The sequence below is a fragment of the Silene latifolia genome, chromosome X (assembly GCF_048544455.1).
Source record: "Silene latifolia isolate original U9 population chromosome X, ASM4854445v1, whole genome shotgun sequence".
Lineage (NCBI taxonomy): Eukaryota > Viridiplantae > Streptophyta > Magnoliopsida > Caryophyllales > Caryophyllaceae > Silene > Silene latifolia.
In genome coordinates, this window is record NC_133537.1 from 315,332,939 (window position 1) to 315,344,917 (window position 11,979).

The window sequence follows — 11,979 nt, forward strand, 5'->3', positions numbered from 1 at the left end:
TCATCCATTGCAAGATTCTACGAAATGAACCTAAGTACGTTGTGATTAAGTGGTGTACGTTAAAGCTATAAGTAGCGTTGTCCACCGAAACCCACATCACAAGTTATGTGATAACAGTAAGAGCTTCTTTTATGATTAAGAACCTATGTCTAGTATGAAGTCTAGACATGTACTTAGTAAAATTCATGCTATAAGGGATAACATGAAATTGAAGGAAATCACAATTCACAAAGTTTGAACACTTGGACACGTATGTTCACAAGCTAAACTTTTATTGCGTGGAGCAAGTGCATTAGCACACATATGATTATAAGACATTGAGTGGTAATATGGTATTGACTACTCATGTGTGATAATCACATTTATTGTTTGAGTTATCATTAACTCATCTTGTACTTCTTTACATCCAAATGGGTTGTTGAGGCAATATTGAACCCCATTAAAGTGAACTGGATTAACATAATATTCGCCCCTAGTTACTTATATGAGGTGACATCTCGAAGCAACTAGAGTGTGATGCGATTGATGGCAAGTTCAAGTGCTATAAAGTCATAAGAAATGACTAGTCGATCATATAGGCAGACTATGAGGGATACTCTGTCGGGCTTATGACCGCTTATAGAGTTCTGGCAATTTTTATAGCCTGGTCGTGGCGAGAGCTACTATGGTATTCTTATGAGTCGATTCTTTGACTAACGATTGTTCGCCTAAAATGGCACAGTTTGAGAGTGACTTTGATTTATGACCGGCGACCTTCGTAATTGGGGTCTAATGGGCATGTTTTTGGGTCATGATGAGCTGTGGCTAATCGAAGGGAAGAGTGCAATAGGAATTGTTCATCCCCGTCAGGGTTATCTTATATCTCAAGGCCACTCGAGGAGCAATGAACTGGAAATGCGTGGCCATGCTCGGAAGGTATCTATGGTAGATAATTCCGGTCAGCCAGTTATTCTCCAGATCGAGGAAACCACTCAAGATATGATCAAACGCAAGTACGACCTACAAGACACCTTGCATTGAGTGGGAAATAGTAATAGGACAAGAGAATTGGTGACGCACACTTGTCGCGGACAAGTGGGAGATTATTGGAGTATGTGTCCTCGACAATAATGCGATCACATGTTTAAATCTCATATTAAGAATACTGAAGGGAAAGTAACATTTTATTGTCAACTGATCCACATTAATCGGTAATGATTGGCTGACTAGAGTTTGACATTACTGTCATATGACGGTGGTAATCAGTTTATCCCTTAAGGTCATACCTCTAGGGAAACATTCTTAATTGACTAATTAATTAATTGTATGACGATACAAGTTAATTAATTCCTTAAAATTGAACAAATGATTTTGTGAGAAATAATACGTATTCATTGTAATTCGATTAAATAAGATTAGTATTAAGTAATTAAATTGTTTTATTACTTAAGTTAGTTATTGTTTATGAAACAATTATAATAATAATGAATTGTTTATTATAAATACAAGTAGTTGTGATTTATAATAATATGACCCATTTTAAGTAATTGTAATTGTGAATTACTAGTTAATTTTTGTGTGTAATTTATTTCATTTATATAATGATTTTTTAATTTGTTAAAAATGCATTATTTAAATGACATGTCTAGTAACCTGTCCAATTTGTCACACAATACAAATTAACAAATTGACAAAGTTAAAATAGATCCATATTACACTATATGTGCCGTGTAAAATGGGAGAGGAAGGAGGATTTGTGTTTTGTTATTTTAATTAGTGGGTAACATCATGATTACTTACTAATCATAGGTATGCATACCTACACTCTTGAGAAGAGAAAAATGCAAAACCATTGGGCACTCTACCCATGCCAAAACCGGTGGCCTCCTCTATACACACTTAAGGAGTGTATTTTCTTGATACACTAATTCATTCTAATTAGTTAACAACTTGTGAAAAACTTATCTCTCTAGTTTTGTTGTTGAACAAAAATAATAAAAACTCACATTATCTCTAATATTATTCACTCAATACTAGAAGTAGTATACTAATAATATTAGTAATTTTTAAGGACACAAATATTAATTTCTAGTAACCAAATTAATATATTAATATTTGTATTAAGAAGGATTTCCTTGGTACAATCCTTGAGGAGTAGATCTTGCAATTAGATCTAGGGTTTTTGGGGCATTTGGATTATTCTTAAGAAGACTAACTTGGTAGGAGACCAAATTAGTATAAACCATTTTCGGCCTCCTTGTAAGAATGACTAAATTCTTCTCTTTTATTCTATTTGTTATGCATGCATAAGTTCCTTTAAATTTTATGACTAAACTTATAAACACTTAGATTTTAGTGAGGTCTAATAAGAGATATACGAATCTTTCATAAACTTCACATGTTAGGTTTAAAATTGTGGATAGGCATTCATGCATTTTCCCATTTTATCAACTTTTGCATTTAACCAACCAAGATCGATCAGTAGAGGCCGCTACCGCGGGCGGGATTGAGTGTCCAATTAAAGGGCTTCCCAATACGTACCTTCACCTCTTACTTAGAAACATTGGATAGTGAACGACCTTATCCAGGGCGAACGAGAGTCATTCTAGAGATATGATGTTAAAGAGGGACGACTCCTTATCTTTAGTACCTATGTCAAACACCGCTTTTTGCTTTGGTTGACCTAGGTATAAATTGCATTTGAACGGTTTCCAAGCATCCAACAATTGCTTGGTGGAGATTCCGAACATCTCTAACATCGTTTCGGGACCCTTGCCGAGACGAAACCGACCGATCTAATGTTAGGTTCATATACCTATTATTAGACTCCTCTAATAGTGAACTAATTAACTTGTTAATTATGTGTTCTTTAGATCTAGTGCATTCATAACAAAATGAAGGATTTATAAGAAAAACAATGTTCCTTACATTGTTATGTGTTTCGAAATTATGGGCACAAGTAAGGTCACCTTCCTTCACTTGTTCTTGAGCTAAATATGATGGATGATCCTCCTAAGACTCCAAGTATAGAAGCCACTCCAATAAATTGCACCCAAGATTAATCCCAAAAATTCCTACTAATATTAACTAGATATGTAGTAGAAATATTACCTTAATAATACTAATGTTCTTGTATTACTACCTCTAGTAATAGATAATGAGTATTAGTATTTTAGAGAGGTTTTATGATTTTGCATGTGAGGAAAAACTTGAGAGAAAACAAGTAAGTAACAAGAAGAAAAATTGAGCAACAAAATGCCCTATATGTAAGAGCCAAAACCGGTGGCTTTACATGCATAGGGGAATATTTTTCTTTTGTTTTACTCTCTTGTAAAGTTTAGGTAGAGTAGTGTAAGATATAGGCATGATTAAAGCTTCATATGACAAGTCACTATCACACTCTAACCAAAATAAACAAAGATAAAAGAGCATCTTTTGTCTCTTGATTTGGCCGAAATATTGGACCTATTTTGGTTCATTTTTGCCTTTTGTCATTTGTCCCACAAATGCTTATAAGTCATATGTTTAACTATCTTACATAATTAATTATTAATGCAATCATTTAACACTTAAATATTACAATTAATAATATAATATACACTCCACTTTTTGAGTCGTATACTACCATTATATCAACATATAATGGGTCCCATAATTACTAGTTAGTTAAAATTATAACTTCTTGTAACTTTAAATAACTAATTACCTCTACCTCAAAACTTATATAATACCTCAACTAATTTAGTAATTTAACACTTAATTACTAAATTTAATCTTTTTTAATCACATTACAATAAGACGCAAAATTTCACTCCAATAATTAAGGAATTAATTAATTCGTATCGCATACAATTAATTAAATATCTATTTGGGCCTCATCATATAGGTGTGACCTAAAAGGATCAAGTGACCACCACCGTCACACGACAGTAATGTCAAACTTCTAGTTAGCCAATCATTACCGATTAATGACGGTAAGTCGACTGTATAAAGAATCATCCCTCATGTATTCTTAGTATGAGATTTAATTATGATATTTAAATCATGTGATCGCACTATTGTTGAGGACACATTTCCCAACAATCTCCCACTTGTCCTCGACAAGTGTGCGTCACCAATTCTCTTGTCCTATTACAATCTCCCACTCAATGCAAGGTGTCTTGCAGGCCGTACTTACATTTGATCATATCTTGAGTGGTTTTCTCGATCTGGAGATTAACTGTCTGACCGGAATTATCTATCAGAGATACCTTCCGAGCGTGGCCACGCATTTCCAGTTAACTACTCCTCGAGTGACCTTGAGATTTCAAACAACCCTGACAAGGGGTGGATAATTCCTATCGCCCTATTCCCTTCGTTCAGCCACAGTCCATCATAACCCAAAATATACCCAGTTTGACCTCATTTACGAAATCGTAGAGTATAAATCAAAGCTAATCAGAAGTTGTGCCAACTTGGGCGAATAGTCTCTAGTCAAAAGAATTGACTCATAAGAATACTATAGTAGCTCTTGCCACGACCAGGCTTTGTGAATTACCAGAACTCTATAAGCGGTCACTGCCCGACAGAGTGTCCCATACAGTCTGCCTATGTGATCGACTAGTCATCCCATATGACTCTATGGCACTTGAACTTGCCATCAATCGCATCACACTCTAGTCACTTCGAGACGTCACCTCATATAAGTAACTAGGGGCGAATACCATGTCAATCCAGTTCACTTTAATGGGGTTCAATTTGTCTCAACAACCCATCCAGATACGACAAGGTAGCGGGTGAGTTTAATAAAACTCAAACGATAAATGTGATTATCACATATGAATAGTCAATACACTATTACTACTTCATATTCTATAATCATTAGTGTATTATAAGCACTAGTTAAAATGCAATACAAGCTTGGCATGTGGATATACTCGATATCCATATATTCCAACTTTATTAATTGCTATTTCCTTCCATTCAATGTCATCTCTAATGACATGAATTTTTCAAAGTATGTGTCTAGACTTCTTAGTAGACCCGAGCTCTTTAACTTGAAAGAAGCTCCCACTGTTATCACATAACTTGTGACAAAATCATTTGTTGAGGGATTCACCCTTAATCCCTTCGTTGACCATTTTATCACAATTTACTTAGAATCCTTTTGTAGAATTTGCAATGCACGAAACTAAAACACCTTTCTTAGTCTCTTACTCCTTAGTCAATAGGTCACCCTAGGATTTCATCAAATCCCTTTTGAGTTTGAAAACTAAAGTTTGTGCAACACTTCAACACCTAACTTAGTTTGTCATCCAAACATGTGAACGATTCCTTAATTCTTCTCTAGAATCTCAAGGATGTTCTTTAAGGCTTTCAGAAGCCTTATTATGGGAATTATCCCTTTAATTGACTTATTGTGCTCTCAGCATATATCACATCATGGCACGTGCGTCTGTTGGCATACATGATCATTCTAATGGCGGAAACATTAGAATTCGATTTCATGCGATCAACAACTTAATTGGTTCAGTGAACAATTATGACTCCATCATTGTAATTCCACTTTCATCAACATGAATAGCCTATTCAACCTTGTTGATGTAGAACAGATACGAAAGAACTTATCCTAATAAGACTCTTAACTCTATGCCAATATTCTCTCTCATAGATTCAAAATCTAGAATACTTTGCATCCCATTCCAAGTCTCCCAATTACTCTTGCCAAAAGAGAGCATTGGTAACATATAAGACATGGAGAAACATTTCTAGCTCCCACTTAACTTCATGTATAATCATGATTCTTCAATCATGTGAATGGAACTATTCACATCATTACATGAACGAAAAAGTATAATCCTTTAATGCTTGCTTAAGACCATTCTAGGATCACTTAAGAAAGTTACGCATAACATGTTAGGATACTTAGATCTTCATCTAAGATTTTGTGTTTCAAACACTTCCTTCTCTAAATTCCCATTTTAGAAAAGCGAATACTATTTTCCATTCTTCATAAAATGAAATGCGGCAATTCCTAACATAATTTATCTTGATCAACATCTTCATGTAAATCTTATGCATTTATGTACTCTGAAGCTCTATTTACTTTTGAGGAGACCCTCGCCTTAAAGTAAATGTACTCTTGAGTAACAATTTTCGGATTGTAATGCGATGGCTCGTATGTAACAAGGTCATGATACTATCACTTTCACAAAGTAATATTTTTAAACAATAAGACATGTGCGATAAACTCCCACTGAACTATGCTCTCATTCTATCTTCATAGACAATAGTTCAATACCAACTCCCACTCTATAATTCTATTACTTTTACAAAGTAACATTTCAACTATAAGAGATGTTTGTAACGATTCAATCTACTCCCACTCTATCTCTCAGAAATACATCTATCTTCTTGAGAGATAGTTTTGTGAGTTACAAACATATATATTTAACGGAGTATTAGGAGTTTATCTAGACTATGTATTAGCTTTCAAAAGGCCATCCTAACATGGCAGCTTGATAATATGTGAGTCTTATCCATGTCATCTGTTTAATAGACTCTCTATTCTAGGTATCTCATGGTTAACCATCCGTTTAAAATAATGTGTCCATGTGGTATCGTAAAATCCCTACTTGATGAGTTCAAAAACTCATTACAATTTTAATTGATCTTACATAAGTAAGTTGTTACTTTTAGTAATGATGACATAAGGAGAATCAAATTCATAGCTTATGGACATATAATGATCCCATCATCATAATCGTCTATTTGATCAATTTGAGTTGTTTATCTAATGTTTCTCTACGCAAGTAATTTATGATGATGATTTTAGAACAAATAACATAATAAAACAAGTGATTTGGGTTGAAAACCAAATCACCAATATCCAAAATACAACCCGTGTTTAAAGGATACAAACCAATTTCCAAGTCACACAAGCAAATCAAAATAGTTCTAAAAACTTTAAAATACATCATAAAATAAAAGACAAAGCAAATAAAAGCCAAGCTTCCATTGATCCATCACCACGGTTGGCTACTCTAGCTTCCCATATGATCCTCTAGGCTTGCTTCTCCTTGCCTTTGTCCTTGCTAGGAGGCCATATTTACAATAAAAAGGGTAATCATCACAACTTGTATCATCATACCAAGGTTGAGATTGAAACATAAAAGATAGGGATAGTTATATACCTACTGGAAAAACCTTTCCAGCTTTGATGTCGCCAAGATATTTGGAACAATTTCTCTTCCAATGCCCAACACCACAACAATAGTGGCACTTATCCCCGGTGGGGGCACTGTACTTGGGCTTGGAGGTACTAGCTTCACAAGCTTTAGCTATATTCCTGTTGGGAGTTCGCTTTTTTCCCTTCTTCCCGCCTTTCTTGAAGGTTCCCTTGCCCTTATGATTGACATTGAGCACATCTTTGGTGGTGCTAACACTTAGCCCCATGTCCCTTTCGGCTTGCACAAGCATTTTGTGCAACTCATCAAGGGAAACTTTCTTATCTTGCATATTAAAGTTCACCCGGAATTGAACATATGCTTTGATTTTGTTGAGGGGAGAGAGAGGTAGTGAGAAAAGAAAGGTTGAGAGTGAAGGTGGTGGCCAATCTAATTACAAGAAAGGCAACCACAGTCAGGCTAGAGCGTTTTCTTCTGGTTCGAGGTTCAGTGCTGGGGCTTCCTTTGGGCGTGGCCATGGGAGCGGTAGTGGTAGTTGGGGGATGACTTGCTTTGGCTATGGCGGTGTAGGCCACAAGAGACATGAGTGCACGAGTGTACCTGGGGCTTTTCAAAGACCGGCTCAGGGGAGCTATTCTCAGGGACCGGCACAGAGTTATGCGAGCAACAGACCGGTTGGGTCATGGTCTAACCGGGGAGGTCAGAGCAACCAGGGTGGAGGTAACCGCAATGGCGGTAATTCTTATCAGAAACCAGCTACGAACAACAACAACAACAATCAGAGGTCGGGTGCTAAGCCGACCACATCAGCCAGTACTGTCCAAGGAGGTGGACAGAAGTCCAGTGGAAAGCTGTTTATGATGGACAAGAAAGCAGCTGAGGACGACGCACATGTTATCACTGGTACTTTTCTTGTTAACGACATTCATACCTTTGTTTTGTTTGATTCGGGGGCATCTCAGTCGTTTGTATCTTCGAGTCATGTTAAACGGTTGGGTTAGAGGGGATATGAGTCTGTAAGTCAGAAAGTTTTTATACCTTCGGGTGAGTCTGTATCATGTGGGAGGTTGTATAGGGATGTATCTATGATAGTTGGGCAAGTTGACCTACCTGTAGACTTGCTAGAGTTTCCTTTAGACGGTTTTGTGATGATAGTCGGGATGGATTGGTTGGGGAAGTACAAAGCTAAGATAGACTGTCATCAAAAGAAAGTGTCTTTGAGAGGTCCTAAGGGTGTTAGTGTGTCTTATCGTGGGTTTGTGGCCAAACCCAAAGTTAAGTTGATTGCAGCGGTGACCTTGAAGTCCTATCTGAGGAAGGGATGCCCTTTGATCTTGTGCCATATGAGAGATGACTGGATAGAGAGCTCGACAGTTGATCAGATACCAGTGGTGGGTGAGTTTTCAGATGTCTTTCCGGAGGAGATTCCGGGGTTGCCACCGAAGAGGGAGATAGTTTTCACGGTTGAGTTGAAACCGGGGACGGGGCCAATCTCTAAGGCACCGTACCGGATGGGTCCTAAAGAGATGGAGGAGCTCAAGAAACAGTTAGATGATCTGATAGAGAAGGGATATATTAGACCTAGTGTATCACCGTGGGGAGCACCAGTTCTTTTTGTGAAAAAGAAAGATGGGAGCTTGAGGTTGTGTATAGATTACAGGGAGCTGAACCGGGTGACGGTAAAGAACAAGTATCATTTGCCAAGGATAGATGACCTGTTTGATCAGTTGAGTGGTGCATCAGTCTTTTCCAAGATTGATTTGAGGTCGGGGTACCATCAGGTGAAGATTAGAGAGGTGGACATACCGAAGACAGCTTTCACGTCGAGGTATGACCATTATGAGTATGTGGTGATGCCTTTTGGGTTATCTAATGCACCGGCTGTGTTTATGGATTTGATGAACAGAATCTTCAGACAGTTTTTGGACAAATTTGTGGCGGTGTTTATCGATGACATCTTAGTCTATTCCAAGACTAAGGAGGAGCATGAGGAGTATCTGAGGATTGTGTTGCAGACCTTGAGGGAGCATGAGTTATATGCTAAGCTGTCTAAGTGTGAGTTCTGGTTAGAGAGAGTTGCTTTTCTGGGGCATGTGATCTCTAAGGATGGGGTAGCTCTGGATCCGGCAAAGATTGAGGCAGTGACAAAGTGGGAAGCACCAAAGAATGTTGCTGAGATCAGGAGTTTCTTGGGTTTAGCTGGATATTACAGACGGTTCGTGAAGGATTTCTCCAAGATTGCTAGGCCTATGACATCTTTGATGAGGAAAGAGAATAGGTTTCATTGGGATGAGAGTTGTGAGACGGCGTTCCAAACATTAAAGGAACGTCTGACCACAACTCCTATCTTAGCATTGCCTGAAGGGATTGAGAACTTTGAGGTTTATACAGATGCCTCAAAGAATGGGTTGGGATGTGTGTTGATGCAGAACGGTAAAGTGATTGCCTATGCTTCTAGGCAATTGAAGCCTTATGAGGAGAACTATCCTACACATGATCTAGAGTTGGGTGCAGTGGTGTTTGCTCTCAAGATTTGGAGACATTACCTTTATGGGGCGACCTTTAAGGTATTTTCTGATCACAAGAGTCTCAAGTACATGTTCACTCAAAAGGAGTTGAATATGAGACATAGGAGGTGGATGGAGCTGATTGGCGATTATGACATGGATATTATCTACCATGAAGGGAAAGCCAATGTTGTTGCAGATGCTTTGAGTAGAAAGAGTGTACATTCTTTGTGTACAGCTGTATCTTTGATGAGGTTGAGAGATGAGGTGGGGAAGTTTGGGATACATATGATGCAGAGAGGGGATGTCATGGGAGATTTGACAATGCAGCCTGATCTTTATGATGATATTCGAGGTAAACAGGCGTTGGATCCTAAGATGGTAGAGTGGAGGGCTGGAGTAGAGAAAGGGACAGTGTCTCGATTCTCTATTCATACATATGGTAGTCTGAGGTTTAATGGGAGGTGGTGTGTCCCTAGTGATGAGGAGCTGAAAAAGACAATCATGATAGAGGCACATTGTACACCGTATTCAGTACATCCAGGTGGTGACAAGCTGTACAAAGATCTAAAGAACACGTTCTGGTGGCCTGGGATGAAGAAAGAAACATCTGAGTTTGTGGCCCGTTGTTTGACATGCTAGAGAGTTAAAGGGGAACAACGACGACCACAAGGTAAGATTCAGTCTTTAGAGGTACTTGAGTGGAAGTGGGAATCCATTTCTATGGATTTTATCGTGGGTTTGCCGAAGAGCCAACAAGGTAACAACATGATATGGGTAATAGTGGATCGACTGACCAAGTCAGCTCATTTTGTGCCAATGAAAGATACATGGACTAAGGCACAATTAGCTATGGCTTATCGGAAGAATGTGCTAAAGTTGCATGGAGTCCCTAAGGACATAGTATCTGACAGAGATGCGAGATTTATCTCGAAGTTTTGGAAAGCGTTGCAGGAATCTTTGGGAACAACGTTGAAGATGAGTACAACATTTCATCCTGCGACAGACGGTCAGACTGAGAGAATAATCAAGACTCTAGAGGATATGTTACGAGCTTGTGTGATGGACTTTGGTGGTAGCTGGGAATAGAGGTTAGATTTGATTGAGTTTTCTTACAACAACAGCTACCACTCTAGTATTGGCATGGCACCGTTTGAGGCCTTATATGGGAGGAGATGTAGGAGTCCAATTTGTTGGGACGACAGTGCTGAGGCAGTGGTTCTAGGACCAGAGATGGTTCATGAGATGGTTGAGAAGATTAAGATGATCAGGGAAAGGATGAGAGCGGCTCAGGATAGGCAAAAGAGTTATGCAGATCTACATCGCCGGGATATAGAGTTTCAGGTTGGGGACAAGGTTCTTCTGAAAGTGTCTCCTATGCGTGGGGTTATGAGATTTGGGAAGAAAGGCAAGCTGAGTCAGAAGTTCATAGGGCCTTATGAGATCTTAGAACGGGTTGGAGAGGTTGCTTATTGTTTGGCTTTACCAGCTGTGTTGGAGAGGGTGCATAATGTGTTTCATGTATCTCAGTTGCGCAAGTATGTGAGTGATCCGTCACATGTGTTAGATGCAGAGAGCATAGATCTAGATGAGTCCTTGTCCTATCTTGAGGTACCTAAGCAGATTCTTGACCGGAAGGTTAGGAAGACTAGGAGCGGTGAGACAGTTTTGCTCAAAATCCTTTGGTCTAATCACGAGATTGAGGAAGCTACATGGGAGGCAGAGGAGGCCATGAGAGAGCGTTACCCTTTTCTTTTTGATCAGGTATGTATGGTTACGGGGACGTAACCTTGTTTCTTTTAGGGGGTAGGAGATGATCGCAAAGAGTTTTTAAGAGTTTTTACACCCTTTTTGTGTTGCGTCGGTATGTCTTGTAGTGGTTGAGTCAGGTTGAGTTTGGTTGGTAGCATGTTTTTATGATTGAATTTTGCTTTGGTTGTTGTGTCGGGAGTATAGTAGTATGTATTTGTTTTGTTGTGGTTTGAACTTCGGGGACGAAGTTCTTTTTAAGGAGGGAAGACTGTAAAACTACGGTTTTATGAGTCTCTGGGTACTCTATCGAGTGGGCCTTACTCTGTCGAGTAAGTGTGTTTTGCGTTTTAAAATAGTTTCTGACATGTTGGGTACTCGATCGAGTAGCCTTGGTACTCGATTGAGTAGGCGGCACTTGATCGTGTACGTCAGTTACTCGATCGAGTAGCCGGTTTACGGGGGGATGATTTGTCGGGTTTTGTTAATAATGCGATTTAATATATAAAAAATTCCGTCACTTTCATAATACACTTTTACAAACCTAATTACTTTCAAAAGAGATTTCAACCTACGTA